The 27,415-nt window shown below is 36.6% G+C and overlaps 1 protein-coding gene across 1 annotated transcript in view; it reads right to left on the bottom strand.

The window, feature by feature from the left end:
* Nucleotides 1-27,415, bottom strand: part of SEMA5A (semaphorin 5A) — a 1,142,184-nt gene that overhangs the window by 954,444 nt on the left and 160,325 nt on the right. The window contains exon 2 of the mRNA XM_053715801.1: nucleotides 13,764-13,866. The gene's annotated coding sequence lies outside the window, so the exon portion shown is untranslated. The remainder of the gene's footprint in view (nucleotides 1-13,763; nucleotides 13,867-27,415) is intronic.

The raw sequence follows: 27,415 nt of genomic DNA, 5'->3' as shown, positions 1-27,415 counted from the left end.
AGGGTCAGTAAACTTAATTTTTTTCTCTCCATAATTTGTACATTCATTGTCTTTAACCCTTTGAGTGCTAGGCACTTTCCCACCCGGGCGCTAAGATTTTTTAAGTTTTTTTTTTTGAAAAACAATTTTTTTTAACTTTTTTTTTTTTTTATCCAGACCCCCAAGACTAGGCGATTACCTTAACAACAGTGGGGCTTGGGGGTCTGTAGCTGCTTAGATGCCTGAGATACAGGCTTCTAAGCAGAATGCCCCCTGCTCCTATACTTAACATTGTTACATTGTCAAGTATAAAGTTGCACGGTGACGTCATCACGCTATTGCACGTGATATCACCGAGAGACAATTTCAAACACGCCCATGAAACACCCGTTTAGCTCATTTTACAATAAAACAATTACGCTTTGTATTTTCATTGTGCCCTTTTATAATGTAAGCATTTCCTTCCGATACGAATATACAGTTAGTGAAACACACTGTTTTAAGTAAGGGTAAAAAGTGGCTTTAGATCATTCCACCAGGGAGATAGAATAACTAGCGAGCAGGTCTCACCAACCCAGACCTTTAGCTTATCGTTCCTCTAGGCTCAGAAGATCAATTTAGTCCAGATGCAGACATAAATAAAGCAGCATAATTGCACCTAAAAATATATACAAAGATGCATATATGTAGATTATCTGGCAACAACATTTACCAGATTTTCGAAAATGTTGGCCTACAAAGTAAGAGCTATTGCTACTACTTTGGATATCACTAGTGATTATAGGGAATGTTGATTGTGGTTGTACACCTGATACAAGGGGGTAACAATGATGTCACCAGATGGCAGAGTTGAAAAAATGGAAAGCATTAAGAAATTGCAAAAATAATAGCATACCACACATAAAGAGCTCTGCAAAACAGGAAAAGATAAAACATAAAAAAAACTAAATGAACATGAAAAGAAGGTCAAATACAAGTTTGCATTTTTGCCTAAAAAAAAAAAAAAAAAGATAAAGGTAAATAGAGTCATGTAATAATGAGACATCACAATAAGTAAAACTTAGACTTTGGCCCCCAGGCACTAAAGTGCAAGCAGACAAGCTTCTCAGCTCGAGAAGTTGTCCACACACCTTCACTACATACGGGAAGCAGACAAACAGGATCCGCTGCTCGTATGTATCATAAAACGCTCAAGTGAGCTTGTAAAGCCTGCCCCTTCTCTTGTGTGACCAATAGCGTTAGAGAAGGGACTGTCAATCATGAGAGTGAGAGAGTTGTCAGTGATTTCTCCTTGCCACATTAGAGGTGGCGTAGAGCGGTCTAAAGACAGCTGCTTCTTACATTGTGTGAAGCAGGCTTGCATATGCAGATCACTCCAGCAAGGGCTCCGGAGCAGCTTTCGGTGCTTAGTACATGGAAACCTTTATATTTCTTGGTGAGTGCTACCAGCTTAAATGGACAGTTCACCCAAAATTTTTCTCCCATTTAAATTGTTCCCAATGATCCATTTTACCTGCTGGAGTGTATTAAATTGTTTACAAGTAGCTCCTTTACCCCTATTTTTGCCTTTGAATTAGCTGATTTAGCTTGTGGTTTCCCAACCCAAACTGAAAGTTTTTATACTGGAATCTCAGCTATTGAATAGCCTAAGTAAACAGCCAGCAGAAGAAACTAAACTCACAGTGGGTTGCAGGATAGTTAAAGGGATAGTAAACCCCAAATTTTTATTTTATGATTCAGATAGAGCATACAATTTTAAACAACTTTCCAATTTAATTCTATTATCAAATTTTCTTCATTCTCTTGGACAGCATTGCATTAGTGACAGGAAGCTGAAAATATCTATTTAGCCAATCAAAAGAGACAAATGTGTGCAGGCACCAATTAGCAGCAGCTCCCACTAGTGTATGATATGTGCGTATTCATTTTTTAACAAGGGATACTAAGAGAACGAAGCACATATGAAAATAGAAGTGAATTTAAGTGTCTTAAAATGACATGCTCTATCTGAATCATGCAAGTTTAATTTTGACTTTCCTATCCCTTTAAGTAATAAAATGATATTTTTCCATTGTTTTCTCTATGTTTTGAGCTTTAGTTTTCCAGACAAATATAAGATAAGGAAGCAAGTCTCTGTATGATAACATAATGAGATATGATATTACCTGAAGCTCAACCCATTGTAATAGGCTGTGGTTTAAAAGCACAAAACCATCTACTTAATTTGCACAAATAAACCTGAAAATGCAATTTCTCATACATTTTATAATCTGCAGCTGATATAACAAGTCATTGAAAATACATTACTATAAAAACAATTTTGCAGTGTACTGTCCCTTTTAGCCCAGATAATAGTGTTTAGCAGTAAAGCAGTGAAATGCACTGCTACATTTTACACTAAAACAGAAACCATGTTCATGAAAAATAGAGGGAAAAAGAGTGTTCATTTTAAAGGACCAGAGCAATAGCACTTAGCCTGAACTTCAAATGAGTAGTAATTTTTTTTTTAAAAGGTATGTCTTTTTCAACTCCCCCTGTACCATGTGACAGCCAACAGCCAATCACAAATGCATACACGTACCATGTGACAGCAATCAGACATTCACAAATGCATACACACTTATTCTTGCACATGCTCAGTAGAGATGGTGACTCAAAAAGTTTAAATATAAAAAGACATATTTTGTTAATGGAAGTAAATTAGAAAGTTGTTTAAAATTGCATGTTCTATCTGAATAATGAAAGTTTAATTTTGATTGAGTGTCCCTTTAATTTAGTACTATCAATGCAATTAATTTTACTATAATATCTGAGAAGGATGATTGGATGTCTTTTTACAGCTTCATTTGCTGTGAAGCAATGCTGCAAATTATCATGGACTCAGAAATGTTCTAAACAGAAAAAAAAGATAGATTATCATCAGGCATTTATCTGAAACTGATAGTTACCATTAAAAAAAAAGAAAAAGAAAAAGAAAACTTCCAAATTAGGACATTTATGGAGCTAGGAGAGACAGAGAGAGGAAATCACTTAAAATGTGGAAACAAGTTGCATCTGCTGTTTACTATTTATTGTTACAACTTCCTATCAAAAAGGTTACAGTGAACTTTCAAACACAGAATTGGTAAAACAATCCATATAATTTCTTAAACGGAATCTTTATTGTTCCTGAATGAAACTGGAACAGTCAATGTTACACAAAGCAAAGCCTCTTGACTATAGCCATTAGTGTGGAATATGATTTGTATTTTGTGGTTGTGCTTTTTAAAGTGCCGAAATTAAAACTAAAAAGCAGCAATGATTATTTGCTTCTATGAGTCACTCTGTGCTTTCTGTTCACTTGGCATGCAGCCTAAAATTACATATATTTAGCAATACTTTGTAGTCTTATACAAAAAGAAGTTAAAGTAATATGCCCACAAAATTGCTCTTAAGTATATATATAATTAGTGCTGCTTTTTCCTTCTGGAAATTAGCCGCACTCCTACAAATTGAGCAGAATTATAATTCTGATTCAGCTGTATAAGCCAAGTTATTTAAATATATATGAGCAACATAAAAGGCATGTACAAGAGCAAGTACTAAGCTCCTTGGCCTTCATCCCTGCATGGTTTTTGGCACATAGTATCACTTAACCACAATACCGGCAAGTTTTCATCACCGTTACACTTATCCTTCCATAGCACAAAAAGCTTAGTGAGGTATTGCATTTCAGTGGGAAACATTTTATATTCCTTATACACTGTTCAAAAAGGAAATTTTATATTACCAAAATCTCAGTTATTATCCTATTTTTATTTTATTTCCTCGCATTTGTATTCTATTAAACATTTATGGTGCAAATAAATACTACAGAAAAAAAATCTAATTATAAATGTGTGAATATATTAGCGGGTGGTCTGTAGGTGTGTCGGGGCAGTTTGTGGGTGTTTCTGAGTGTTCTTTGGGTGGGTCTAAGGTAAATTCTGTAAAGGGGGCATATGGTTGTTTCAGCTCAGACATAGTTCAGAATCAGGGACTGTCCCTCTCAAATAGAAACAGTATATATATATATATATATATATATATATATATATATATATATACATACACATAGAGAGAAGTGCACTCACAGCGGAACGAACAACCAGCTCAATACCATTGTTAGCCTGTTCTATGGTGATTTACCACCTGGGTGCAGCTTCTTTTAGCCCAGTAACGCTTTTCACAGAGAAGAACTTTCCTGTAGTATATCAGTCTGATCCCGCATATTACGGTCAGTCCAGCGCCGAAATACCAGGCAATTCCTCTCTGAACAAGGAACACAACAACCCCAGACGATCATTTCGGCATGAACTGCCTCAACTTCATAGTGTTTGTATCCTGTACAGATTTACCCATGGTTTTGCACATATAACCTGGGGTTGCTTTTTTGCTCTCCATCTGACCTCCTCCACTCCATATTTGCTTGATAATTGGGGAAGCCCAATTTGTATGTATGGTTGTATGGATGTTTGTGGCATTTTGATTCTGTGTATGCAGTATAATTACGTTATTACTTATTCTTCTGTGTACATTAAAGATATTTCCTTATTTTGCACATTTTTGCATTCATTATTTATTCATATTAAGTGCGGAGTCTTATATTTGTATTTTTATATATATATATATTTATATATATATATATATATATATATATATATATATATATATATATATATATACACACACACATACAAACAAAAAAACAAGGAACACACCCATAATCTGAGGAGCACTATCAGAATAAACTGTCTAAACCATCAAATAAGGATTAACCATAAAAAACATGAGAATTGCATTCTGGACATAGGATGTGCACCTAGTCATGCCTGAGTGTAGATCTATGGATTATAATCTGTTAGAAAATTTAGTGCTTGTTTGGTGTATAATTTGAGTTTATTAATTGGCTGTTCAGATTAAATTGGTTTTCAGATGCCCCACACAACACAATTCAGCTAATTTTATTTTCTATATTAATTATATCTTGATATTTTGATAAAATATTTTATTTTTCCACAAGTTTCCTACATACTACACACACACATTCCTTTTTTTATACATAAACTTTTTTTTCTAACATTAATTTTTAATTTATATGATATTATGATCTTGAATTTGTTTTGTTTCATTTATTAGAAAGTTCAAAGAGTTAACTTTAGTGAAGAAAAAAATCCATTAATAAATTGTTAATTATGTGTGAGGAAAGTGAACCGCAAAATGCCCTTCAGCAAATACCAACAAAGGGCAACTCATTTTAGAGCAGCAAAGAATTCACACTCCCTACAGCTTGGAAATTTCAGTTAATAAAGGTTCATTTTAAACTCTGTAATGTTAGGTGGTACGCACGTGGCAGCATGGGGGTCATCAAAGCCTCTATCATGGGCCTCTAAAAAGCTATGTTCATATAAACACTTAAACTACATAAAACACCATATGAAAGATGTATTTTGCGCATTTCCTTGTTTAATATGTGTATATATCTAAAATAAATTACATTTTAAACTAGTCTTCCATGACTGCATTTTTCTTCTGATTAAGAATAATTTCTGTGGAAGCTAATTCATTGCTTCCATGCTTTAAAGGGACAGTAAACATTTGTTTCATTTTAGTAAATATAAAGGGCCCCATTTATTACTGAGCATTTTAAGCCAGCTTTTTAGCCTCTCCACCATCTCAAAGCTCACAGATTTAAATCATCCAGATCTGCGCAATGTTAAATGTGTGCAGTGATAATGGCTGCTCGCAGAGATGCCAATCATATGAGGTTCCTGAGAGCAAACCTTGTCCATCCAGCTTTTAATAAATGGGCGGGCCCAAACTGTTTATACAAAATTACTTTAATATACATTCCAATTCATCTAATTGCTTCAAGATCTTTATAAGAAAATGCCTTTTAAACTGTACACTAAAAAGTTCCTTAGACTGATCTTTAAAGGGATATGATACTCAAATGTTGAAATACTTGAAAGTGATGCAGCATAGCTGTAAAAAGCTGAATAGCAAATATCACCTGAATATCTCTATGTAAAAAAGGAAGATATTTACCTCAAAAGTTCCTAAATATTCCCAACCCACTTTAATCAGGATGCTAGTCCCAGGACTTGCAAGGGAGAGTGCAACTGGCATGTGCAGGCAGAGTCATGTTATTTTCCTATTCAGTTTAAGGAAGTTTACTATGAAGTCTCACAGCAAAGCAATGCATAACCTCAGCACTGTTGATTGGCTATTTTTTTTTTTTACCAATTTGCAGCTGGACAGCAGCTGAAGTATAACTGTTCACAAAGCACTTATACTGGTGAGATGAAGAAAGTGTGAATTAAAATATCTTCCCTTTTTACATAGAGATAGGTGTTCAGGTGATATTTTCCTGTCAGCTTTTTACAGTTATGCTGCATCACTTTCAAGTGATTTATCATATGAGTATTATATCCCTTTAAAGGGACACTCAATCAAAATTAAACGTTCATTATTCAGGTAGAGCATGCCATTTTAAACAACTTTCCAATTTACTTCCATTAACTAAATGTGCACAGTCTTTTATATTTAAACTTTTTGAGTCATCATCTACTACTGAGCATGTGCAAGAATAAGTGTGTATGCATTTGTGAATGGCAGATGGCTGTCACATGGTACGTGTATGCATTTGCGATTGGCTGATGGCTGTCACATGGTACAGGGGGAGTGGAAATAGACATAACTTTTAAAATTGTCAGAAAAAAAATCTACTACTCATTTGAAGTTCAGACTAAGTGCTAATCCATTGTCTTGTTATCTTGCATTTGTTGTTTATGCAAATCTACTTTGTTGACTGGTCCTTTAAGCTCACTGTTTCTTTTTTTTTTTTTTTACAGAAATCTTCAGCTGTAAGTTTGGCATATAAGGCCTTCCTTCCTAGAATCCCCAGAAGAGTGTTCTGATTTTACACTTTCTGACCGCCTTGATAGAGACATATTGCGCATGCATAACTAAAAAATAACTGAAGCTGACTATCCAATGTACACCAGTGTACATAATAAATTAATCCCATTATATATTTTTTTTAACAAGCAGCATTTTTTGCTGCCAGTAACAAACATATAACACTGATTTGACTCTGCTTGATTTGTAGTATATATAAAATTGTTACATTAAACAAATGGAAAGTTAGTGTGTATTTGCAGGAGTGTTCAGCAAACATTCAACATTAGTCAATATTCATTATTGTTAAGGACTCAGGAGAAAAAAACAGACACCCATTTCTACACAATATGTAAAATTACTATTTTTTTACTAACTAAAAACTGTTCATAAACATCAAATTGTTATTAAGTTTGCAACATGAAAAATAATAGCACATAATTAATGATTATTAATGATCATATCTACACCACAACTTTTCTTAATTCTATGGGATCCAGTTACCAAGCAGCAGAAGCTGTTTGGATGGCCATGTGGGGCAGGTTCTCTAATGTAAGCCTGCTTGCCGCAAGTTCAAGGGACATTTTAACACCAAATAGATTTCATGCACTTCCCTCTTATTATAGGTGCCACCATGTTGGAACTTAAGTTACACTGCAGGTATCTGAATAGAAGTTACAGCACATTTGCAAACACATCAGCACTGAAATGCAGTAAAAGGTAAACGTAAACATGGCAGCACCCATGACTAAAATACAATGTTTATAACATGAATTTAGTACTTAATGTCCCTTTAAGAAGTGGTGTTCATTCTACTGTAACTTCTTAACCTCAGGACGAAGTTACACACTCCAAGCAAACAGATTAACAGACCCTGCACTTGTGCATTTGGTTGCACAAGATCAGGGGTGATTTCCTTGTACAATGTTAAAGGGACAGTCTACAATATATTTTTTTATTGTTTCAAAAGATCCCTTTATTATCCATTCCCCAGTTTTGCACAACCAACACAGTTATACATTTTACCTCTGTGATTACCTTGTATCTAAGCATCTTCTGACAGTCCCCTGATCACATGACTGTGACTATTTAAAATCTATTGAGTTGCATTTAGTACTGTGTTGTGCTAACTCTTAAGTAACTTCCCTGGCGTGAACATATTGTTATCTATATGTCCCACATGACATGAACTATCAGTCTCCTGTTGTGAAAAGCAAATAAAAAAGCAAGTGATTAAGGGGCTGTCAATAGAGCCTTTGAAACAGGCAGACATTTAGAGGTTTAAATGTTATAAAGTATATTAATCTAACAATGTTGGTTGTGCAAAGCTGGGGAATGTGTAGTAAAGGCATTATCTATCTTTTTAAACATTAACAATTTTTGCGTAGACTGTCCCTTTAAATGCTGTACATCTGCTGCACAACTCACTGCCATCATGGATGGACATGATCTCTAGTTGAGAACTTTGTCCAGCCAAGATTAAATAAACTGGGACATAAAGCCCTAAAATTCAGTCTATACAATTAAAGGGACACTGAACCCAAAAATTTTCTTTTGTGATTCAGATAGAGCATGCAATTGTAATCGACTTTCTAATTTACTCCTATTAGCAAATGTTCTTCATTCTCTTGGTATCTTTATTTGAAAAGCAAGAATGTAAGTTTAGATGCCAGCCCATTTTGGTGAACAACCTGGGTTGTTCTTGCTGATTGGTGGATACATTCATCCAACAATAAACAAGTGCTGTCCAAGGTTCTGGATTTTCTTTTTCAAATAGATTGTAAGTTCCCACAGGAACAGGGCCCTCAATTCCCCCTGTATCTGACTGTAAAATTTTGTGTCTTATCGTATTGTTTCTCCACTGTACTGTTATCCTTGTACCCATGGGCAGCGCTGCGGAATCTGTCGGCGCTTTATAAATAAATAATAATAATAATAATAATAATAATAAAGATAGCAAGAGAACAAAGAAAAATTGATAATAGGAGAAAATTAGAAAGTTGCTTAAAATTGCATGCTCTATCTGAATCACAAAAGAAAAAAATTGGTTTCAGAGTCCCTTTAACATTTGATTATGGCCCCAGAAATATTTTGCATGCATAAAAAAATAAACGTACTATATTATCCATATAGAGTCTGGAAGTGAGTGAAGGTAATACATTTTAATATATAATTCATTTTTCATTTGATTGCATACTTTTAGGGCTACAGAGGAACCTTGGAGTCCTGAAAACTTGCAATCTAAAAACTACTTAGCCATTAAAAAGGTATCATATTTCCTTATAGTTAGCTGAAGTTTTTATATGAAAAGCAATTTCACAAACATCTTATCATTCACACATTTTCTCTCAAGTTTTTAATATTTCATAACTCGTTTCATATTTTTATCCAAGCTGTAGGAGACTACAAAGGCATTCTTTACCCAGGACACAGATATGTCAATGGCAAACTATTTAAGAGTTAACATTTTAGCAGTGGCGTCACTAGGGGGGGGCGGGGGGGGGCGGGCCGCACCCGGGTGACACCCTCCAGGGGGTGACACCAAAAAAAAAAAAAAAAAAAAAAAATTTTTTTTTTTTTTTTTTTTTTTAAATTTTATTGAAATTGAAAGAAATACAATGTTGAGATGCATAGATTTTTTTTTTATTAGAGGGTCTGGCATTTGGGAACATTGGTGGGACTGGGGAAGTTGTAGACACACAATTGTTTGCCCCTTGAGCCAGTGCTGCAATTTCAACAAATAGTTTTCCCGGCTGCTTTTGCTTGTTTGTACTTTGCTTCTCCCCTGCCCAATTTCGCTATGAATGTTGTGGGCATGCCGTGGGGCTTGCAAAGTTGCGCTGCTAGCCTAAACCTGCCTGCCTATCTGTGCTCACTGCTCAGTGACATGTGGAGCAGTGGAGTAGTCACTCACTGCTGTGCTGTCTCTCTAAACGGGAATTAGCAAATCATGAGGGGATGCCTGGCACCTGACCGCATGACTGTTTTACACTGTCTTTAAAGTGAAGGAGCCACGTATGATGCCCACCAGACCATTACGGTTACGGTACACTAAGTGCACACTGAACAGGTAGGAGGGCGGGCGGGGGTCTGGGGGTGGGCAGAGTGCAGAGGTGATTGGCCATAAGAAGCGGTAGGCACGCGGCCCGGGGCTGTGCACTGACAGGCTTAGAACAGAGTCAGAGAGCAGATTTTTCATAGTTTGCGCCTAAACCTTTTCTTTAGTGATTTATTTTTAGAGTGCTCTGTTTATCTTTCATTTGATGCTCTGCTGAGCCAGGGAGCAGCTCTAGGCATGAGCTTCATAATTAATGCAGTGCAGTTTACATATTTTGTAAGTGTGTGTCTGAGTTTTTGTGTGTGTGTGTCTGAGTGTGTTTCCGAGTGTTTGTGTGTGCATCTGAGTATGTCTTTAAGTGTGTCTGAGTGTTTGTATGTGTGTGTGCCTGTGTTTTTGTGTGTGTCTGCTTTCCGGGGGGGGGGGGGGGTGACACCATAACTTACCGCACCGGGTGACACCAACCCTAGTGACGCCACTGCATTTTAGAAAAACGTTTTTGTCTGGCTTGGGGTTATATATGTTATTTCAGGTGACTGCAGCTGGCACCATCATATTGATTATATATTCTAAAAATAAACACGTGCAAAATATAATCAGACTTTATTCATTTTTATGCTGTACACATAATTAATGTTGTGCATAGAGACCTAGCTTATATTAGATAAAACAGAAATGCAATAGTGTATAATTTCATTGTTGATTATTTTCCCCATGCCCACTGCAGCTGGGAATAGATTTGTTTTCATCCACTTTGCTTCAGCTGAAGGATGTTGGCGGAAAGTTTCTTAATTGATGGCTCTCTTTTTAAGGGTAGTTTAAAGTATGACCATATAATCAACAATTTAGGCTTTCTAAAAGTGTAGTTTATTTAAATAGAAGGCACTGCACTATGAAGGATTTAGAAAAAGAACAGCATTGTGATCTGTACTAGTAATTTATGTTTATAATGGCTCTGAAGTTAAAGGGACACTCGCAGTTTAATTATATTATTTTTAACCACTTAAAGACAGCAACATATCATGTATGTTGCTGGTCTCAAAGGTCTTCCTAGGCTTTTAATTTTGTATACCTCAACGCGAGGCCTATTGGGTTAAAGCATTACAAAGCATTTACTGTCCTTTAAATTGTGACCTAAACCCCTACCTCTATTAACTTCCTAAAAGCAAACCTCGTCATATTCTAAACACATACGATTTTGGCTATTTGAGTATTGCTGTATCCTCCCTGAAAAATCTTTATTGTAGTATTACCCCTTGAGGGATCCTCTAGAACTCATAATAAACTATATCAACCCCCCCTCCAGTGCAAAATAAACCCCCAGCACTGATAAAAAATTACCCCCCACCCCCGCCACACACACACCCAAAAGATACCTTTTATGATATTAAGTTGGAGAGATTGCATGATGGTATACTTTGTGCGTTGGCATCTCTTTTTAGAAATATTTATATTGCCAATGCAGATGATATACAGGGCACATAAACTGTCATTAAAAGGGACATGAAATGGAAAAATGTTTCTATCATGAGTCAGATACAGCATATCATTTTTATATATTGTTTTCCAATTTAATTCTTCTATCTAATTTGCTTAGTTCAATTGGTAAAGTCAGGGGTTGAGAGCTAGCTGCTGAATAGTGTCTAGTACACATATATACCTCTTTTCATTGGCTATCAATGTGTTCAGCTAGCTCCCAATATTGCAATGCTGCTCCTTTTATTCAGGATTCCAAGATAATTAACCAAAATTGATAATAGAAGTACATTGGAAAGCCGTTTAAAAATGTTTGCTTTATCTGAATCATGCAAGAAACAATTTGATAATGGAAGCAAATTGGAAAGTATCTTAAAACTGCATGCTGTATTTGAATAACAAAAGTTTATTTTGACTTGAGTGTCCCTTTAAGTGATTAAAATTGTATCCTATTCATAGAAACATAGAACCAAGAAGGCCCATCAAGTTACTCTTATCTTAGGATAGCCTTTTGCATATCCCAGGCAATTGAATTCACCGCCATTTCTGTAAAAAAATGATTCTTCACATTTCTCCTGAATCTGCTACTCTCTAAATAATTTTGCTCTTGGTAATATTCAATTTCAGATTCCATTTATTTGCAAAGTCCTCCAGTTTTTTTAATATCACTGTTCATTTGATCCACCCCTCCTAGAACATCAATTTTTGAATCCTCAGCAAACAAACAAACCTTCCCCTGAAACTAACTCCCAATGTCATTTATGAACATGTTAAACAAAATAGAAACAAGAACTGACCCTTGGGGAACACCACTAGTAACTGACCCCTCATTTGAATGTGCTCTATTAATTGAAAACCTTTGCCGTCTATCCTTAAAGGGACACTGAACCCAATTTTTTTCTTTTGTGATTCAGATAGAGCATGCAATTTTAAGCAACTTTCTAATTTACTCCTATTATCAATTTTTCTTCGTTCTCTTGCTATCTTTATTTTAAAAAGAAGGCAACTAAGCTAAGGAGCCAGCAAACTTTTGGTTCAGAACCATGGACAGCACTTTTTTATTGGTGCTGTCCAATCAGCAAGGACAACCCAGTTTGTTCACCAAAAATGGGCCGGCATCTAAACTTACATTCTTGCTTTTCAAATAAACATACCAAGAGAATGAAGAAAATTTAATGATAGGAATACATTATAAAGTTGCTTAAAATTGCAGGCTCTATCTGAATCGCGAAAGAAAAAATTTGGGTTTAGTGTCCCTTTAAGCCCGCATTCTACCAACTTAAAAATCTTAGCATTATAGTATATAGTAAGCCATCAAAGTCCTCTTCCCTCCTGCATTTTTTACTAACTTTATGATCACTGCTAGCCTTGTTGTCTGGTGACTAAAGCACAGATTGGCTCATCCGAATAAGGCAAATTTTGGGTGGAGTTTGGCTATTGTTAAACAATTGAAAACATTAAGACTTTTGCTGATATGTTATTCTATAACATCGCAACAGAAATTTCCTGTCATTACAAAGCATTTACTGTCTTTTAAACTGTGACCTAAACCCCTACCTCTATTAACTTCCAAAAAAGCAAATCTCGTCATATTCTAAATACATACGATTTTGGCTATTTGAGTATTGCTGTACCCTCCCTGAAAAATCTTTATTGTAGTATTACCCCTTGAGGGATCCTCTAGAACTCATAATAAACTATATCAAGCCCCCCTCCAGTGCAAAATAAACCCCCAGCACTGATAAAAAATACCCCCTACCCCCGCCACACACACCCAAAAGATACATTTTATGATATTAAGTTGGAGAGATTGCATGATGGTATACTTTGTGCGTTGGCAACTCTTTTTAGAAATATTTATAGTGTTAGGGTTACTCTGTGGCATCTTTATGGGTGATCTTGCCTTTTGGTAGTCATATATTTTACAGAATGGTAATGTGTTTGGTAGGCACAACCTAGGGTTTTTATGGCTTGGTTTTTAAAGAGGATGGGTTTGCTTCTTATGAAATTAATTGCAATAGAGGTTCAGAGTGCTTGGTGGAATCATAATCACGTGCTGGGGGTTCTAATCAATTAGAACATATATTTTTCAAACAAAATATCTTATTCAGCCTTTATAAAACACATGTACATTACTAAGGGACCTGTACCACTTTTAGTATCATAGTGAAAAAAAATAAAATAGAAAATTGCAGGGTCACAAGTAAAAAAATGAAATACAATAATAAATTAGGATATGTCATATTTAAACTATACTGTCGATTTAAATACTGTCTTTTAGATGGAATAAGAACATTTTTGAATACCATACCCATTTAATTACAAATCTTACCTGTATGATTTGACTTATGTTGTGGCCATTTCCCGCTTGTTGCTTGTTTTCGGGTTTAGTAGATCCTGTTCACTTCAGAATGTCACAACCCTGGGATATCAGCCTGTAATATATATATATGAAAATAATTTACAAATAAGAAGAAAAAGTTAAAATCCGGTATGGTAGGTAAAATAAAATACTTTATTGTGAACATCCAGATAAAAAACACATGTTAGAAAAAAGAACTAACAGGTAAAAATAATTTGTCATGTTGGCATTTTCCAACACATAGAATGTAGCTGATGAAATTAAAAAAAATCAACCAATATGTTACTAACAAAGCTTTAAAACATGAAAAATAATAAGACAAATTTAAAGATCATATCTTACACCACAGCAGTTCTTAACACTCTATAATTATAGTCTATACACAACTTTTGATTCTGAAATTTTTTTGCATCAATACATACATAATTACATAAGTGTACTTTATTTGACACATAGAGTCCGGGATTGAGTAAAGGTGATATATTGTAATGTCTAATTATAGATTTTATGCTTTAACAAGTACAATAAAAGTCAAATAAATCCTTTCAATACACTTTGCAAAAATGCTTCTATTATATTGTTGTGTATGCGGATGTCATGAGGAGTAGTTAATGCTTGCAATAGACACCGAGCAGAGGAGGTATGGTGTCTTAACATTGCCAGGGTTAATCTGAAATGTTCTTTCTTTTTGTAACATCTGTGTTTGCTAAAAAAAATGCATTTATCTAAAGACCCCCCCATCCCTCTTCCCCTCTTCATGGTGCAGTGCATGTCTTGGTACTGTGCGGTTAAGGGCTTGCAAGGAGGGGCTTGGTGGTCGCAAATTAACACAGGGGCTAGGGTCTTGACAAGACAAAGAGAGACTAAGATATAATTGAATGTACAGGAATGTTCTATCAGAACTTGCCTGGAACCACATGAGAAAACATCTGAAGGGTGTTCCCACAAAACTTATTAGAAGCTTGATTATACGTGCAAAGTGTAAGTATTGTCTTTAGATTTATGTCCCATTTTATTTTAAAGAACTGTATCTTTGCACTTATTCTTGTTCTTTTGAATGTCTTCTGATTTTGTAATTTGGCACTGTGTAATAGTGTTCCCTCTAAGGACAGTTTTGTGAGCGACCCAGCAGTGAAACAGTTAATTAGAGCAATTAGCAAACAATTACACAATGCAGACTGCATGGTGTATTTCAATTATTAACTGTTTCACTGCTGGGTTGCTCACTAAACTGTGTAACCTGTATTTGTCTTTCGTTATTAAAAATATACATAATCTAAAGACCGCTGCTCCATAACTTTTCCGCCTGCTCTGAGGTCGCAGACAGAAATCAACCCGATCGAATACGATCAGGTTGATTGACACCCCCTGCAGGGGGCGACATTGCACCAGCAGTTCACAAGAACTGCTGGTGAAATGATAAAAACGCTGTCGGCATTTATCGATGTGTGGTGGACATGATACGTTACATCGTATCATGTCCGCTCGCACTATGATAAATCTACACTTAAGTGAAGAAATTAAAGTAAGTTGTGAACATTAGTCTATCATACTGGTTTTCAAACCTGTCATCGGGCCTCCCCAACAGGCCAGATTTTCAGGATTACCTTGGTGAAAGCAGACAAAATAATCAGCTGATCAATTCACATGTGCTCTAGTTTAGCTATCGTCAAACTCTGGTCTGTTAGGAGGCCTGAGGACAGGACCAGTGGTCTATCATAGTTCTGCCTTACCAGTCTTTGTTTTCAGTTCTGCAGCATAGTTCTAATCATTTTTATAACTATTATAACAACAAACTAATCAACTATGAAGAATTCAATAGAAACATTTTTGCTATGCACTTAAATTTCAGTAAATACTCAACAATATGTAGAACAGCTGCCAGGCAAAATACTGTGCTCGTGACGACCGTGGAAATCTGCCCAATTCCACTATGACAATATGAAACATGGAAATGTCCACAGCACAATTTGCTTAAAAAGTATCTTTATTGACAAAAGATAGAGCAACGTTTCGTGACTGCTGTCACTTAATCATGCTATACATACAATACTCAGAGGTGGTCCTTTTAAACTAGTTAGCTTGGCGCCAATACTTTTTACTCTTGAGCGCCACCTGCTGCACAAAATATATTCCTCTTTAAACATTCAAAATTTATACAATTTGCAACAAGACACTTTTTGTTAAAGATACATAGTTTAAACATTTTTACAGCAAGAAAATACTATCCCTACAATATCTAAAGCAGTTATAACCTACCCTGATAACAGCACTACATATCTATACATTATTATGAATTAAATTTAATTAGACCTATTCTTCACCAAAAGACTGACCAATCAAAATCCCTATTCATGCCATAAGGTACTAATGATCCCAATCTATGAATCCAATGCATTTATTTTTGTTTTAATATTTTCTCACGGTCACCACCCATTCTCTGCGGGCCCACATAATCAATAACCTGCCACCGGAGCTGACTGATACTGTGTCCTTTCTCCAAAAAATGATTGGAGACAGGTGCCTCCCTGTTCCCACATCTAATATTGGAGCGGTGCTGGCTAAGCCTATCTTTCACTTTTCTTACCGTCTCTCCAATATAGATGAGGGAACACGGACACTTAATTAAGTAAATTGCATGTGTAGTGTCACAAGTAAAAAAATTCCTAATAGTATACCGTTTACCACTCCTAGTGTGGACAAACTCTTTGCCCCTTATTACAGAATTACAACTAATGCATCCTAAACAAGGATAACATCCGACATTCTTCTTTGTTAAATGGCTCTGCTGTAACTGCTTAGCTGGTCCTATATCAGACTTCACAAAGTAGTCCCTCAAATTCTTTACCCTTTTATAGGCCATAATTGGTCTCTCTTTGAATTCAATAATATCATTGTTACACCTATGTAATATAGGCCAATGTTTGTTAATGATTTTAGCTATTTGTCTCCCATGGGCACTAAACTGTGATGTAAAGATCATTCTCTTATTCTTATCCTTATGATCTTTATTAGTGGTAAGGTTATTACTACATTTATCTAATACATGTTGGGGGTAGCCTCTATTGCGGAACTTTTCCTGCATTTCATTAATCCTTTTATTTAGATTATCTGACTCTGACACAATACGGTGGACTCTCATCAATTGACTCTTAGGTAAGGATTCTACCAAATGACGTGGATGGAAACTATTAAATTCTAGCAATGTATTCCTATCTGTTTCTTTTGAATATAGATCAAACTCCAATTTAAGACCTTTCTTATACACTCTAGTGTCCAAAAACATAATGCTCTCCTCACTGAAATTCAGTGTAAATTCTATATTTCTCACAGAAGAATTCAGGTCTGTTACAAACTGAACCAGGGAGTCCACGGGGCCCCACCATACGCCAAATATATCGTCTATGAAGCGCCACCAGGCTCCTCCATAGTCTTTAAACCATTTATTTTCATAAACTATATTCTCTTCAATCATGCTCATAAACAAATTGGCGTATGATGGGGTCACGTTGGACCCCATGGCAGTTCCTCTTATCTGTATGTACCAATCATCCTGAAACATAAAGTAATTCCAGTGCAGAATCAAGCCCAATAATTCTTCTATGAAAACATTTTGTTGTGGGTCTTTGGTATAGTATAAAAAACTGGTGTTCTTGGTGACTTATTGTATAAAAAATCTCTCAATTTTGTACTTCCTGTGCAGCTGCTGCTGGCCTGATCCAAAACAACTTGGTAGCTCCTCAGAGCCGTTTATTCCCAACTATAAGGACCAGAGTTATTGGCGCAAGTTCTGCGGCCCTGTGTGAGTCACGAATATGGAGGAATCTCATGCTATGCTGCGGGCCTTATTTGTACGCTTGGGCGCTAAGATGGACAGACACTTTGGAGAGCTCATTGCAGCATGCAGTGGCGAGGACAGAGTCTCTCCAACCTGGCCTAGCGAGGAGATTACATTTCTCATTGAAAGGGGAGACCAAAACATGGCGCTCAGAAACGGAACACCTCCAGACTCCTCTGAGCCACGAGATGAGATCCCATTGCTCCCGGAGGGGAGGCAGCTTAGTAAAAGGCAGTCAGAGGCAGAGGCGGCACATCTCCTTCAACTAGTGAGACATAGGGATCCTGTATCTCAGAATAACAGCCAAGTGTGCCCAGTTCCCTCTGACACTGACCTATGCCTGGTTAAGCCCTTAGCTCCGGTGCACCACGGAGGTATGAAGCCTCACAGCATTCTACTAGATTATGGCCATCATTGCAGCGCAACTCACCAAGGCTCCCCTGACTGCACATGCGACACTCAGCTAAGGGTTATGTTACCGCTGAGTGTTTTGAGGTTCTGGACTGCTGTGCAATTTGATGGATGGCTTCGCCTGGGTGTGGGCTAGATATGCGACCATGATAGGTATGTGGCCGGACTTGAAAGGAATGGTCTCGCTCTTACCCTAACTTTTTTCACATACTGCAGCAAGCGCTTCTCTCATCCAAATGACTGCTACACATTAATCCATCGTGTTTGTCTCATACCTTGCTTACTTGAGGATCTGTAAGGCCAAAGATGACAGCCTGCAGTGCTACTACCGCAACAAGCGCTTATCTCATTTATATGGTTATCGGAGTGTCACACCTTGTTCTGGACTCATGCCTTGCTTATCTGAGGAACTGTAAAGCCAAAGAGTTCAGCCTTTTCAGCACTAAAATATATCTATATTGAGCTATAAGAGTTAGAAGGGGTATAATGTAATGTGTATACGCATCTGTCTATTGTATTGCTGTAACATAGAGCAAGATGGACGCTAAATATTTCCCAGCTCATAGACGGTTAAGTTGTTATAATGCCCTGTTTTGAATTACGCCGCTCTCTAGATAGAGACTTGGATGTCTGAGGTTGAAGACTGTGTAAGCCAGCAGTATTTGTTTTCATAATTAACCCTCAAGACTCATAATATTCCCTTCTCTAGATATGCCTATATATATCCTGGTTAACTATGCCTAGTTAAAATGGTGTTGTTACTGTTGAATTAAGTATAAAGATATTGTTCATTATCAAAAAAAAAAAAAAAAAAAAAAAAAGGGAAAAAAGGAGAGAAAGAAAGAAGGGAAAACCTCTGACCTAAACCTGGATCTCTGTTTTATTGTTGTAATGTTAAGAGTGACCTTCCCTTACTGAACAGGGTCTAATATTTTCAAATATCACATTAGCTCATAGGCTGACTGAAGCAAAGATATATTTGTGGTATAATCAGGTACAGTTTTTGTGCATTTTTCAAGTCATTTGCTTGTTTTATATGTCCCACATGTTTGCTTCAAGGACAGAATATATGCTCTGTATATATACACAAACCTATATGCTTAATAATTACTATGCATTCTCACTTATTACCTATATGAGTCTCTCCTCTTAAAGTAGCCTAGGGGTTTTATATTAGGTACGTGCCCATATGTTTAATGTTTGATATACAATTCTACTTTTATTATCTGCTTTCCCTTAGATATATTGTTAGGAGTGCTTGCTCTCTTGGTGACCTACATGGTCCTATGTAGCAAGATAGCGGTCCTATATAATATGCAGTTTTTCAGTGGACTATGCACAGCATTCTAGTATACCATATTATTTTTAATACCATATTGTTATATTTGTTGATATGCTTTAGTTTCACTATGGTTATCACAAACCTATTACCTCTCCATATTGGCACAGTGTGATTTGAATATTAAAAGGGTAGTTGATTATTAACCTTCGATTGTAAGTATATATCCTTTATCCCATCGCTATATAAACTGCCTATGTTACCCCTTTATTCTTCTAGAGGGTCATACAGATTATGTATGGTCAAAGTATCTTGGTTATGTATTATACTCCTCATATAGGATCATAGAGGCTCTCTGTGTTTATGTGTTGTGAAATGACATGTTTGCTAAATGGCTGTGTTAATTTTTCCTGGATCATTGTAGTGTTATAAAAAGTTATTTTAGTTGATGTATAACTCTGCTCTGATGTGTTTCTGATATGAGTGAAATTTGTCTTTCACTTATTTACAATTTGCTCTGGATCCTGATTAATTATAAAAGGAGGTATTTTGTGATAAGTTTTGCAACAGTACCATTGCTTAATTACGTTGTTCTAACCTTTCAGGGTATAACTGTTATTGTGGGAAGAATGGTGTTGTTAGAGGGCAGTGAAATATCAGTTATGTTGTAATAGCCTGCTCTAGGACTCCTATAAATATATCATATAGCACTAGTTTATTCATAATATAGATAGTTAAAGTTCTCTTTATGTATAGACCAAAAGATTCCTCTAAGATTGTATTTGCGCTATTATAAGTATTGTGTTCACCATAATATTGCTCTCTACTCTATGAATATTATAATTCGAATGCGGTAAGTCTGAAGTGTAGACTTTCCGCTAGCTAATGTAGACTCTGCATAGCAGCCCAGATACCCTGTGACTCAGGGACATATGTATCATTTTATATGTTTAATTTACAATAGTGTGGCTGTAATCTTTTAACATATTGTAAGTACCATAATTTCGATGGTATCACAGTTGCTAACTTGCTATATGATCTGCCTCTGACATCACAATTGCTCCTAAGCCTAGTTTATCCTTAGGCCCACTCCCGGTACCCTATGCTACTTACACTTATATATGGCTCCGTCCCCCCACCCCCTTTTCCTATAAATATAGCGGTGCTTACCCGCTGAATATCCCCCTCCCTCTATATATCTCGGCCCAAGAGTGGCTGATACTTATGTTAAGCCTCCACAGGCTAATATTTTGGTCTAAGGTAATATTTTACTAGATTGTGGAGTTTATACGCTGATAATATAAAAAGAAGTTCTATTTTATCTCGCCAAAGATATTGTCTATCTTCATAACCAGACTTGAAATGTATTTTTTTCTTGCTGTATATGCATATTACTTTCTCAATAATGCTTTTATATAGACAATGTACTATTCTCTCTGTTGTAATTTTTGCCTTAGGGCGAGTCTTTGTTTAGACGATATATGTTTTAACTTCAATAAAAAAATTATTTAAAAAAAAAAAAAAAAAAAAAAAAAAAAAATCTCTCAATTTTAAGTCAATCACCCCAACCTTTACTGCCCTCTCCAGGCAGGCCAATAATTCTTTTTGTATCCTGTGAACAGGATTTTGTGACAATTTCTTATATGTTTCAGGGTCATCTAGTTGTTGTCTAATTTCCCCAATGTAGTACTGTCTATCAATAACCACAGATGCACCTCCCTTATCGGCTCCCTTCAGGATAACATTATTCAATTTACCCTGAAAGGACTGTAATGCTTTCTTTTCAACATTGCTCACATTACTTTTTACCTTCTTACCATCTCTGAGAACCTGCTGTTGTAATTTATTTACGTCTAAATTCACAAGTTGTATAAACGTATTTACACTATCGTTATGGATTAATGGTGTATAATTGCTCTTTTTCCATAGACCCAACTTTTTAAGAGTCCAATTCCCAGAGTCTTTACCGGGGGTATTATGCTTGGCACTCACATCACCAAATTGTACTCTCAATTTAATGTTCCTATAGAACCTATTCAGATCTTTGTTTATTTAAAAAAAGTCAGTCTGTTTGCTTGGGCAAAACGAAAGTCCTACGAAAGTGCCCTACCTTGTTGAAAAACAACAAAGAGTACTGCGACAAGTTTGAGGCAATTATCAACAAGTGCTCATTCGATTTAATTGTGCATACAGTGGAATCTCTTACTAAGGAAATGGCTAAACAAGAAGTGGAATTGGCTACCGTCAAAGAGGAGCTTTCCGGTCAAATCTCTGAGGAAGATCTGAAAAATCTGATAACACAGACAGATGTAAGAATGGCTCGCCTGCAAAAAGAGCTAAAAGAAAGAAAGTGGACAAAATTTGTTCGGGATGAACAAGATTACTCACAAGGCTGGGTCTACAGATGGAGACAGGGTCCCCATGGCAACCGGGGTAAACAGACCAGAGGCAGACGCATGACCAATCAGCAGCACAAGAAAGCCGCACGTGATACGAAAGGCGACTCGGCGGATGTGACGTCAAGTTCCACGAGTCTGAGCGAAAGCGATACAAGCGGAGAGCAGGGAGAAAGCACCGCAAGAAAGGCACCGGTCAGAAAATCCAACCGGAGGGGCGGAGGACATCAGAGGAATCGACAGTAGTGAATATATCCGGAGTTACGCTGGATGATGGTGAGCTTGCACTCCTCAATAGAGGACTTTCGTTTTGCCCAAGCAAACAGACTGACTTTTTTTAAATAAACAAAGATCTGAATAGGTTCTATAGGAACATTAAATTGAGAGTACAATTTGGTGATGTGAGTGCCAAGCATAATACTCTTAAAAAGTTGGGTCTATGGAAAAAGAGCAATTATACACCATTAATCCATAACAATAGTGTAAATACGTTTATACAACTTGTGAATTTAGACGTAAATAAATTACAACAGCAGGTTCTCAGAGATGGTAAGAAGGTAAAAAGTAATGTGAGCAATGTTGAAAAGAAAGCATTACAGTCCTTTCAGGGTAAATTGAATAATGTTATCCTGAAGGGAGCCGATAAGGGAGGTGCATCTGTGGTTATTGATAGACAGTACTACATTGGGGAAATTAGACAACAACTAGATGACCCTGAAACATATAAGAAATTGTCACAAAATCCTGCTCACAGGATACAAAAAGAATTATTGGCCTGCCTGGAGAGGGCAGTAAAGGTTGGGGGGATTGACTTAAAATTGAGAGATTTTTTATACAATAAGTCACCAAGAACACCAGTTTTTTATACTATACCAAAGATTCACAAAAACCTTGCTGCTCTTCCAGGCAGGCCAATTATTTAAAGCATAGATTCTGCCTTTTCTAATGTATCTATTTTTATTGACAAATTGTTGCAGCCTGAGGTCGTAAAATGTAGTTCATACATCAAAGACACAGGTGATTTTTTGCAAAAAGTGAGAGAATTGCATTTACCCAGTGACCGTTTTGTATTGTATACATTAGATGTTAAGAGCCTCTATACCTGTATAAAGCATGAAACAGGTATGGGGGTGATTAAGAAAATTTTGCATGTGAATGGGGGTTATACCCCACAACAAAATGTTTTCATAGAAGAATTATTGGGCTTGATTCTGCACTGGAATTACTTTATGTTTCAGGATGATTGGTACATACAGATAAGAGGAACTGCCATGGGGTCCAACGTGACCCCATCATACGCCAATTTGTTTATGAGCATGATTGAAGAGAATATAGTTTATGAAAATAAATGGTTTAAAGACTATGGAGGAGCCTGGTGGCACTTCATAGACGATATATTTGGCGTATGGTGGGGCCCCGTGGACTCCCTGGTTCAGTTTGTAACAGACCTGAATTCTTCTGTGAGAAATTTAGAATTTACACTGAATTTCAGTGAGGAGAGCATTATGTTTTTGGACACTAGAGTGTATAAGAAAGGTCTTAAATTGGAGTTTGATCTATATTCAAAAGAAACAGATAGGAATACATTGCTAGAATTTAATAGTTTCCATCCACGTCATTTGGTAGAATCCTTACCTAAGAGTCAATTGATGAGAGTCCACCGTATTGTGTCAGAGTCAGATAATCTAAATAAAAGGATTAATGAAATGCAGGAAAAGTTCCGCAATAGAGGTTACCCCCAACATGTATTAGATAAATGTAGTAATAACCTTACCAATAATAAAGATCATAAGGATAAGAATAAGAGAATGATCTTTACATCACAGTTTAGTGCCCATGGGAGACAAATAGCTAAAATCATTAACAAACATTGGCCTATATTACATAGGTGTAACAATGATATTATTGAATTGAAAGAGAGACCAATTATGGCCTATAAAAGGGTAAAGAATTTGAGGGACTACTTTGTGAAGTCTGATATAGGACCAGCTAAGCAGTTACAGCAGAGCCATTTAACAAAGAAGAATGTAGGATGTTATCCTTGTTTAGGATGCATTAGTTGTAATTCTGTAATAAGGGGCAAAGAGTTTGTCCACCCTAGGAGTGGTAAACGGTATACTATTAGGAATTTTTTTACTTGTGGCACTACACATGCAATTTACTTAATTAAGTGTCCGTGTTCCCTCATGTATAGTGGAGAGACGGTAAGAAAAGTGAAAGATAGGCTTAGCCAGCACCGCTCCAATATTAGATGTGGGAACAGGGAGGCACCTGTCTCCAATCATTTTTTGGAGAAAGGACACAGTATCAGTCAGCTCCGGTGGCAGGTTATTGATTATGTGGGCCCGCAGAGAATGGGTGGTGACCGTGAGAAAATATTAAAACAAAAAGAAATGCATTGGATTCATAGATTGGGATCATTAGTACCTTATGGCATGAATAGGGATTTTGATTGGTCAGTCTTTTGGTGAAGAATAGGTCTAATTAAATTTAATTCATAATAATGTATAGATATGTAGTGCTGTTATCAGGGTAGGTTATAACTGCTTTAGATATTGTAGGGATAGTATTTTCTTGCTGTAAAAATGTTTAAACTATGTATCTTTAACAAAAAGTGTCTTGTTGCAAATTGTATAAATTTTGAATGTTTAAAGAGGAATATATTTTGTGCAGCAGGTGGCGCTCAAGAGTAAAAAGTATTGGCGCCAATCTAACTAGTTTAAAAGGACCACCCCTGAGTATTGTATGTATAGCATGATTAAGTGACAGCAGTCACGAAACGTCGCTCTATCTTTTGTCAATAAAGATACTTTTTAAGCAAATTGTGCTGTGGACATTTCAGTGTTTCAGTAAATGCTATTACTGTGCACAGATATGTGAATGTTATCTAAATATGCTCTATGCACCAGCATTTACTTGGATAGTAAACCCAATTTTTTTCTTCCATGATTCAGATAGAGCGTGCAATTTTAAGCAGCTTCCCAATTTACTCATATTATCATTTTCTTCTTCATTCTCTTTGTATCTTTTTTAAAAAAAAGCAGGAATGTAAGCAAAGGAGCCGGCCCATTTTTGGTTCATTACCCTGGCTAGTGCTTGCTTATTGTGGCTACAATTAGTCACCCATAAGCAAGAGCAACCCAGGTTTTGAACCAAAAATGGGCCGGCTCTTAAGCATACATTCCTGCTTTTCAAATAAAGATACCAAGGGAAGGAAGAAAAATTGATAATAGGAGTAAATTAGAAAGTTGCTTAAAATTGCATGCTCTATCTGAATCATAAAAGGGAGATTAAAGTCAAAATTAAAGTATCTGCTAAGAGAGCCACTATCTTGCTAATAATTACTCAATCTACATCATACAAGTAACTGCGCGGTTTCTCAGCCATCAAGCTGTGTAAAATTCTGCTGCACATAGCATATTTAGATATACAGTAAAAAGTAACAGTTCTTACTAAAACAGTGAAAGCTTGTACTAGAAATATTACAATTCACATTTTAATTTTGTCTGGCATGGCCTTTTAAATCTATCAATCCCTGATTAAGGGCCCTTAATTCCAAGTGCAGCGGTATTTAAAGGGGCATGAAACACCAAAATTTTCTTTCCAGATTCAGGTAGAGAAAACAATTTTAACCAACATTCCAATTCACTTCTATCATCTAATTTGCTTCATTCTTTAGATATCCTTTGTTGAAAGCAATGAGTATGGTTGAGCTATGTATGTGCAACCACCAATCAGAAGCTACTCAGCCTATTTAAATATGCTTTTCAATAACGGATTTCATGATTGAAACAAATTAGATAATAGAATTCAATTTGAAAGTTTTTTGAAAGTGTATGTTCTTTCTAAATCATGAAAGAAAAAATTTGCTTCCAGTGCTTAACTTAAGCATTAACTTAACCCCTTAATGACCACAGCACTTTTCCATTTCTCTCCGTTTGGGACCAAGGCTATTTTTAAATTTTTGCGGTGTTTGTGTTTAGCTGTAATTTCCCTCTTACTCATTTACTGTACCCACACATATTATATACCGTTTTTCTCGCCATTATATTAACTTTCTAAAAATACCTTTATTTTTATCATATCTTATAATTTACTATAAAAAATTTTATAAAATATGAGGAAAAAATGGAAAAAAACACACTTTTTATGAACTTTGACCCCCAAAATCTGTTACACATCTACAACCACCAAAAAAAAAACCATGCTAAATAGTTTCTAAATTTTGTCCTGAGTTTAGAAATACCCAATGTTTACATGTTCTTTGCTTTTTTTGAAAGCTATAGGGCCATAAATACAAGTAGCACTTTGCTATTTCCAAACTACTTTTTTCAAAATTAGCGCTAGTTACATTGGAACACTAATATCTTTCAGGAATCCCTGAATATAAATTGACATGTATATATTTTTTTTTAGAAGACATCCCAAAGTATTGATCTAGGCCAATTTTGGTATATTTCATGCCACCATTTCACCGCCAAATGCGATCAAATACAAAAAATCGTTCACTTTTTCACAATTTTTTTCAAACTTTCGGTTTCTCACTGAAATTATTTACAAACAGCTTGTGCAATTATGGCATAAATGATTGTAAATACTTCTCTGTGATCCCCTTTGTTCAGAAATAGCAGACATATATGGCTTTGGCGTTGTTTTTTGGTAATTAGAAGGCCGCTAAATGCCACTGTGCACCACACGTGTATTATGCCCAGCAGTGAAGGGCTTAATTAGGAAGTTTGTAGGGAGCTTGCAGGGTTAATTTTAGCTTTAGTGTATAGATCAGCCTCCCACCTGACACATCAGACCCCCTGATCCCTCCAAAACAGCTCCCTTCACTCCCCCAGCCCACAATTGTCCCCGCCATCTTAAGTACTGGCAGAAAGTCTGCCAGTACTAAAATAAAACATTTTTTTTTAAAAATATATATATATATATTTAGCATATTTACATATGCTGCAGTGTAGAATCCCCCCTTAGCCCCCAACCTCCCTGATCCCCCCCAAAACAGCTCTGTATCCCTCCCCATCTGCCTTATTGGGGGCCATCTTGGGTACTGGCAGCGGTCTGCCAGTACCCAGTTTGCACAAAAAAGGGCTTTTTTTTCTTTGTTTTTTTTTTTCTGTAGTGTAGCTTCCCCCCCCCCCCCCACAGACAAACCCCCACCACCTCACTGATCGTTTTTTTTTAACAGATTTCCCTTTTTAACCTTTTTGTTTTTACACCTTTTTCTGTAGTGTAGCGGTTCCCACCCGCTCCCTCCCCGTGCACGCGCCCGCCCCGCCCTCCCGTGCACACGCGCACATCCGTGCGCACCCCTGGGCATCCCCGCCCACGATCCCGCCCCCCTCCACATCTCCTGGGCCATCGATGGCCACCCGCCTCCCGGTCCTGCTCCCACCCACTAACGAAGGAAGCCACCGATCTTCGGTGCAGAGAGGGCCACAGAGTGGCTCTCTCTGCATCGGGTGGCTTCAAAAGGTTATTGCAGGATGCCTCCATATCGAGGCATCACTGCAATAACCTGAAAGCAGCTGGAAGCAAACAGGATCGCTTCCAGCTGCTTTACACACCGAGGACGTGCAGGGTACGTCCTCAGGCGTTAACTGACTTTTTTTTTAGGACGTACCCTGCACGTCCTCGGTCTTTAAGGGGTTAAACTCAAGCTTTTTGCCTGCTGGTATTACAAGATGAAAGTAAA

The sequence above is a fragment of the Bombina bombina genome, chromosome 5 (assembly GCF_027579735.1).
Source record: "Bombina bombina isolate aBomBom1 chromosome 5, aBomBom1.pri, whole genome shotgun sequence".
Taxonomy (NCBI): Eukaryota; Metazoa; Chordata; class Amphibia; order Anura; family Bombinatoridae; genus Bombina; species Bombina bombina.
Note: the sequence above shows the minus strand (reverse complement) of the source record. Positions and strands in the feature narration are given on the sequence as shown.